Source organism: Natrix helvetica (genome assembly GCF_964273705.1).
Source record: "Natrix helvetica genome assembly, chromosome: 1".
Lineage (NCBI taxonomy): Eukaryota > Metazoa > Chordata > Lepidosauria > Squamata > Natricidae > Natrix > Natrix helvetica.
This window is the reverse complement of record NC_138548.1, coordinates 295,237,713-295,244,057: the sequence shown is the minus strand read 5'-3', so window position 1 is coordinate 295,244,057 and position 6,345 is coordinate 295,237,713.

The following is a 6,345-nucleotide window of genomic DNA, read 5'->3' as shown; positions in this document are numbered from 1 at the left end:
TCAATCTTTTTAAAAAAGAAAATGCTGCATAAATTCGGGTTCTGGTCTCCACACAGCTCAGAGATTGGAGGTGGGAAGGCAGAAAAACAGGTCACGGTCAGTATGGAAGAGAATGGTCCAACAATTGGAACTACTGTTTTGCTAACACAGATCACATCTCTTTAGGGCATCTTTCCCCAGGCACGTCAGTTCAATTGCCTTCTGAATCTTCATCTCAGAGGCAGGATAGTATGAGAGTATGACTTTCAGAGCAGAGTACCTAAAGCTGGCTTTTGATTGTTTCTGCTGTGAGTGGACAATGAAATTAACAGATTAACAGAGTTGGAAGGAACCTTGTAGGTTGGGGGTATCAAATTTGATTTCTTTCAGGGCCTCATCAAGGTTGTGTTTGACTGCCGGAGGAGCATGTCCAGCTTGACCTCACTCATGTTGAGGGCACCCGTGGTTCTGCCAGAGAAAATGAGATCGCGGAGGACGAGCCAGAGCTGGGGCCAACAGAGATCAAGGGGGCGGCCTCGTTGGCTTCGGAAGAATATGGGGAGGAGTAGACAAGGCATTCCTGGGTCCCTTGGGCTTGGGACAGCTTGCCAGCAGGGAAAAACAGAAGCAGGCTGACCAAGACGGGGGGGAAGAGAGGGCAGGCAGTGGAGATGAGGAGTGACGCAACTCAGGCAATGAGCAAGGACTACCACCTCCTGATCCCCAAGCATGGAGAGTGAAGAGAAGGCGGGAACAGTGCAGGCTAACCCAACAACTCAGGAGGAGAGTGCCCCACCCTTCTTCACAAGGAACACCTAGGGACTGAGACTTAAGGAGATGCTGTGGGGTAGGGCACTTGTTGGGAACAAGCACTGAATTCATGGAGTTTTGTCCACTGTTGCCGATGTTTGGAGTTTGCTGGGTTTCTTCCCTTATTATTTATTGCCTTGTTTCTTTGCTTCATTGAACTCATTGCCTGGTTCCCTTGCCCCGCTTGACTTCTTGCCTTGAAGTCGTTTTATGCTAACAGCATTTTGCTGGTCTACTTGCAGCCAGCTACTTGTCTGGCCTTCAGGTGCTTTGGAAAATAGCTTGACCCCTCCCCCCTCTCTGTGGCAGCCCCTCAAATACTGGAACACTGCTATTATGTTCCCTAGTCCTTCTCTTCACTAGATTAGCCATGCCGAGTACTTGTAACCATTCTTCATACATTTTAGCCTTCAGTCCCCTAATCATCTTTGTTGTTCTTCTCTGCACTTTTTCTAGTGTCTCAACATCTTTTTTATAGTGTGGTGACCAAAACTGGATGCAGTATTCTAGGTGGGGTCTTACTAATGCTTTATAGAGTGGTATTAGTATCTCACTTGATCTTGATTATATGCCCCCGTTAATTCGATTTAGGATTGCATTGGCTTTTTTGGCTGCCGCCACACACTGTTGCTTCATATTTAATTGGTTGTCCACCAAGACTCTCACAGTTATTGGTATTAAACCTGGTTTCACCTAGTTTATATTTGTACTTTGGGTTTTTCTTGCCTAAGAAAAGACTTATTTTTCTCTACATTGAATTTCATTTTGTTAGATAGGGCCCGGTGTTCAAATCTATAAAGATCCATCTGGATCTTGAGCCTATCATCTAGGGTATTGGCTATTCCTGCCAGTTTAGCATTATCCACAAATTTGGTAAGTTCTCCTTCTATTCCCTCACCTAAATCATTTATGAAGGGGAGGAGCTTCCGGGGGAAATGGCGGACCTTCCCAGAGCTCCGTAAACGATGGGGCGCTCTGGCGGGGATAGCAGGCATTATTGGCCCCCGTTGGTCATCCTGGGGGCCTAGAATTATGTAGTGGCAACCCTGGTTTGTTTGATGTACAGCTGGGATCCGGATGGACCCGCTAACCAGGAGAACGGGAGACGGAGGACAGCTTAGGGACAGGAACACAGAGGCCGAGCTGCGGCAGCTACGGCAGCTGCGGCAGCAAAATGAATAAAAGAACTGACAGAGCAGAAAGGAGACGTTTTGGACGTTTTGGGCGGCTGCCAGGCGGCAGAACAGCGCGACAGCTAAGGAGCGAGCCAGAAAGAGAGAACAACGTACAGGGAGACCTCATCTTACCGGCGATGGCGACGGAGCGGCTGAGACGGCGCTGGAATATCGGGCGCCATATTTCTTTCCAACTGCCAGGTGGAGAGGCCATTGGGGGCTGGAGGTCGGGAAAGAAGCTGCAGGGATCGAAGAGGGAAGCCGGGGGGGTCGCCGGAGGCTCGGGGCGACCCCTGAAGAGCAATAGGTCGAGCAGCTGGCCTTGGCACCTCATCTACCCCCCCCCCCCCCGCTGAGGTGCGATTCCTTCATACTCCAAGAACTGCTTTCGGGCCTCTGGGCCTAAAGAACTGCCTAAAGAACTGCCCTAGGCCTCTGGGCCTAAAGAACTGCCTAAAGAACTGCCCTAGGCCTCTGGGCCTAAAGAACTGCCTAAAGAACTGCCCTGGGCCTCTGGGCCTAAAGAACTGCCTAAAGAACTGCCCTAGGCCTCTGGGCCTAAAGAACTGCCTAAAGAACTGCCCTAGGCCTCTGGGCCTAAGAACTGCCTAAAGAACTGCCCTAGGCCTCTGGGCCTAAAGAACTGCCTAAAGAACTGCCCTAGGCCTCTGGGCCTAAAGAACTGCCTAAAGAACTGCCCTAGGCCTCTGGGCCTAAAGAACTGCCTAAAGAACTGCCCTAGGCCTCTGGGCCTAAAGAACTGCCTAAAGAACTGCCCTAGGCCTCTGGGCCTAAAGAACTGCCTAAAGAACTGCCCTGGGCCTCACTGGTGGAACGTAGATTATTGTGGACTGTGAGGTCTGTCCCCTCCCATCTTATTATTTGCCTTTTAAATATCTCTCTACTTCATTCTTTGTTAATCTTACATCCTAGACCTGCTACAAAGAGAGACCCTGCCATAGCCATAATCATAGATTGGTCATCATCCCAACTTATTCAAGGTCTGACATCCTTCGACTGCGAGGTTCCCCCCTCTCGCAGGCGTGCCCCCCTGCCCTGACGAAGGCCCACCTCAATGAGGGGTTTATTAACCCAGAGAGGTGGAGGAAGCGGGGGATTAGGGGTTTTTTAGTAAAATGTTTTGTAAAGCTTTTAAGGGGTTCCAGGGAGTGGGGAGGGTTGGTTTGGCCCTGGGGTATGGATACAACCAGGCCAACATGTAGGGTCAAGACGGAAGGGAGGGTCAAGACGGAAGGTAGCGAAGCGGAGCGGGTGGGAGGAAATAACATCCCTATAAGGGGAATTCCAATCATGACGGTCGTAGGGAGGGGCAGGCGCGAGGACACCAGAAGAACGTATAGTCGGTTGGCAGACCGGGGCCACTGGATACGCCCGGTCGCTTGCACCAACCCCCGCAGACTAGGTGGACAGGATCAGCAGAGCCTGGGCCTTAGGCTGATGTTATGTAACGCGAGGTCCGTGGTTAACAAGGCCCCCCTAATCAGTGACTTGATCACAGAGGGGGAGCCGGACCTCGCAGGAATAGCGGAAACCTGGTTGGGCCCGGAGGGGGGGTTGCCCCTCAGGGAAATGTGCCCTCCAGGTTACCGTGTATTCCACCAGCCACGGGCCCAAGGTAGGGGTGGGGGGGTAGCAATTATCATCCGGGACGATCTGGCACCGAGAGAATTCACTGTGTCGCAGACATCCGGGTGTGAGTCTCTGGGCGTAAAGTGGGGTCCAGGGAGTCAGTTGGGCCTGTTGATAGTATACCTGGCTCCCCGCCATACATCAACGGCCCTGCCCGAGCTCCTCGAGCGGATCGCGGAGATGGCGGTTGAGACCCCCAAACTACTAGTGATGGGGGATTTCAACCTGCCGTCAACGGGAAAGGCATCCGGGGTAGCCCGGGAATTCATGGCTTCCATGACAGCCATGGGTCTGACTCAAGTAATTCAGGACCCCACTCACGAGCGAGGCCACATTCTGGATCTTGTGTTTGTCTCCGACCAGTGGACGAGTGATCTGGGAAGAGGGCATTTAGTCATCACGCCCCTGTCATGGTCAGATCACTCACTTCTCCAGCTTGACTTCCCTGGCGCTACTCCCCACCGCGGGGAGGCGGAACCAGATTATCCCAGATGGTTCCGCCCCAAGCGCCTGATGGAACCGGATAGGTTCCAGGCTGAGCTTGGGCCATTTCCTGCTGACCTGTCCCGCTCCCGGGCTGAGGACCTGGTAGCCGCATGGAATAGTGCGGCTGCCGGTGCCTTGGACCGGGTGGCGCCTTTGCGGCCTCTCCGACGGCCACGATCGACCCGGGCCCCCTGGTTTAACGGGGAGCTAAGGGCGATGAAACGCCTTAGGAGACGCCTGGAGAGTAAGTGGAGATCCTCCCGCTCCGAAGCTGACCGAACACAGGTAAGAGCCTACATAAGGACCTACCTTGTGGCAATAAGAGTGACCAAACGTCAGTATTGTGCCACTCTTATAGCGTCCGCAGAGAACCGCCCTGCTGCCCTGTTTCGGGTGACCCGCTCCCTTCTGTCACAGGAGCAGCGGGACCCCCCATTGCAGGGCAGGGCAGAGGAATTTGGAGAGTTCCTGCAGGATAAAATCGATCATATCCGGAGAGGTTGGACCCACTCCAGTGCTCCAGTGGGGACGTCCGAGACTAGTCTTGAGAGACCATGCTGGGAGGAGTTTGACCCTGTTGTCATCAAAGATTTGGACAGGTTGCGCGGGCGACTGCGGGCCACCACATGTTTACTGGACCCGTGTCCCTCCTGGTTGGTGCTGGCCTCCTGGGAGGGCTCACGAGGCTGGCTACTGGGGCTGGTGAACGCTTCGTTGGGGGAGGGCCGGATGCCGGCCGCCCTGAAAGAGGCGGTGGTCAGGCCCCTGCTCAAGAAGCCTTCTCTGGACCCAAAGGAACTAGCAAATTATCGTCCTGTCTCCAACCTTCCTTTTTTAGCAAAGGTTGTTGAGAGTGTGGTGGCTCAGCAGTTTCCGCGTCACCTGGAGGAAGATGATTATCTAGACCCGCGCCAGTCCGGCTTCCGACTCGGTCACAGCACGGAGACGGCCTTGGTCGCGTTGGTGGATGATCTCTGGAGGGCAAAGGATGAGGGTTGTTCCTCCATCCTTGTTCTATTAGATCTCTCGGCGGCCTTCGATACCATCGACCATGGTATCCTATTGCGCCGGCTGGAGGGGTTGGGGATTGGAGGCACCGTGCTACGGTGGTTCCACTCCTACCTCTCTGGCCGGACGCAATGTGTGTTGACGGGGGAGCAGAGGTCGACCGCAAGGCCCCTCATTTGTGGGGTTCCACAGGGGTCGATTCTCTCGCCTCTCTTGTTCAACATATATATGAAGCCGCTGGGCGAGATCATCCGTGGTTTTGGGGTGAGTTACCATCTGTACGCTGATGATACTCAGTTGTACATTTCCACCCCAAACCACCCCGACGAGGCTGTCGAAGTGATGACCCGATGTCTGGAAGCCGTACGGGTCTGGATGGATGACAGCAGGCTCAGGCTCAACCCCTCCAAGACAGAGTGGCTGTGGTTCCCGGCTTCCCGATTCAATCAGCATATTCCATCGCTGACCATCGGGGATGAGCAATTAGCCCCGGTGGAAGGGGCGCGCAACTTGGGCGTCCTCCTTGACGATCGGCTGACCTTAGAAGATCACGTGGCGACCGTGGCAAGGGGGGCGTTCCTCCAGGTTCGCCTCGTGCGCCAGTTGCGGCCCCTTTTGGACCGGGAGGCCTTGCGCACAGTCACTCACGCGCTGGTGACGTCCCGCCTGGACTACTGTAACGCTCTCTACATGGGGCTCCCCTTGAGGTGCGCCCGGAGACTGCAGTTGGTCCAGAATGCAGCCGCGCGGGTTATTATGGGGAGATCGAGATTCTCCCATATAACACCTATCCTGCGCGAGCTGCACTGGCTTCCTGTGGCCTACCGGGTGCGCTTCAAGGTACTGGTTACCATCTTCAAAGCGCTCCATGGCACAGGGCCTAGTTACCTGCGGGATCGCGTCCTGCCCCATACATCCCTGCGACCCACTCGCTCACACAGGGAGGGGCTACTCCGGGTGCCGTCCTCTAGAGAGTGCCTGGGGACGGTGCCCAGGAGTAGGGCCTTCTCTGTGGTGGGCCCTACCCTTTGGAATGACCTCCCCCCAGACATCCGGACAACAACCGATCTTCGCTCCTTCCGTATGAAGCTGAAGACCTACCTGTTTTGTCAAGCCGGCCTGGCATAACGTTACTATCTTGCCACCCCAGGTCATTTTACAATGGGAAATTTTGTTTTTAATATTTTTGGGGTTTTAAACTTTGTAAGTATGCTTATTTATGGACTTATTTTTACCT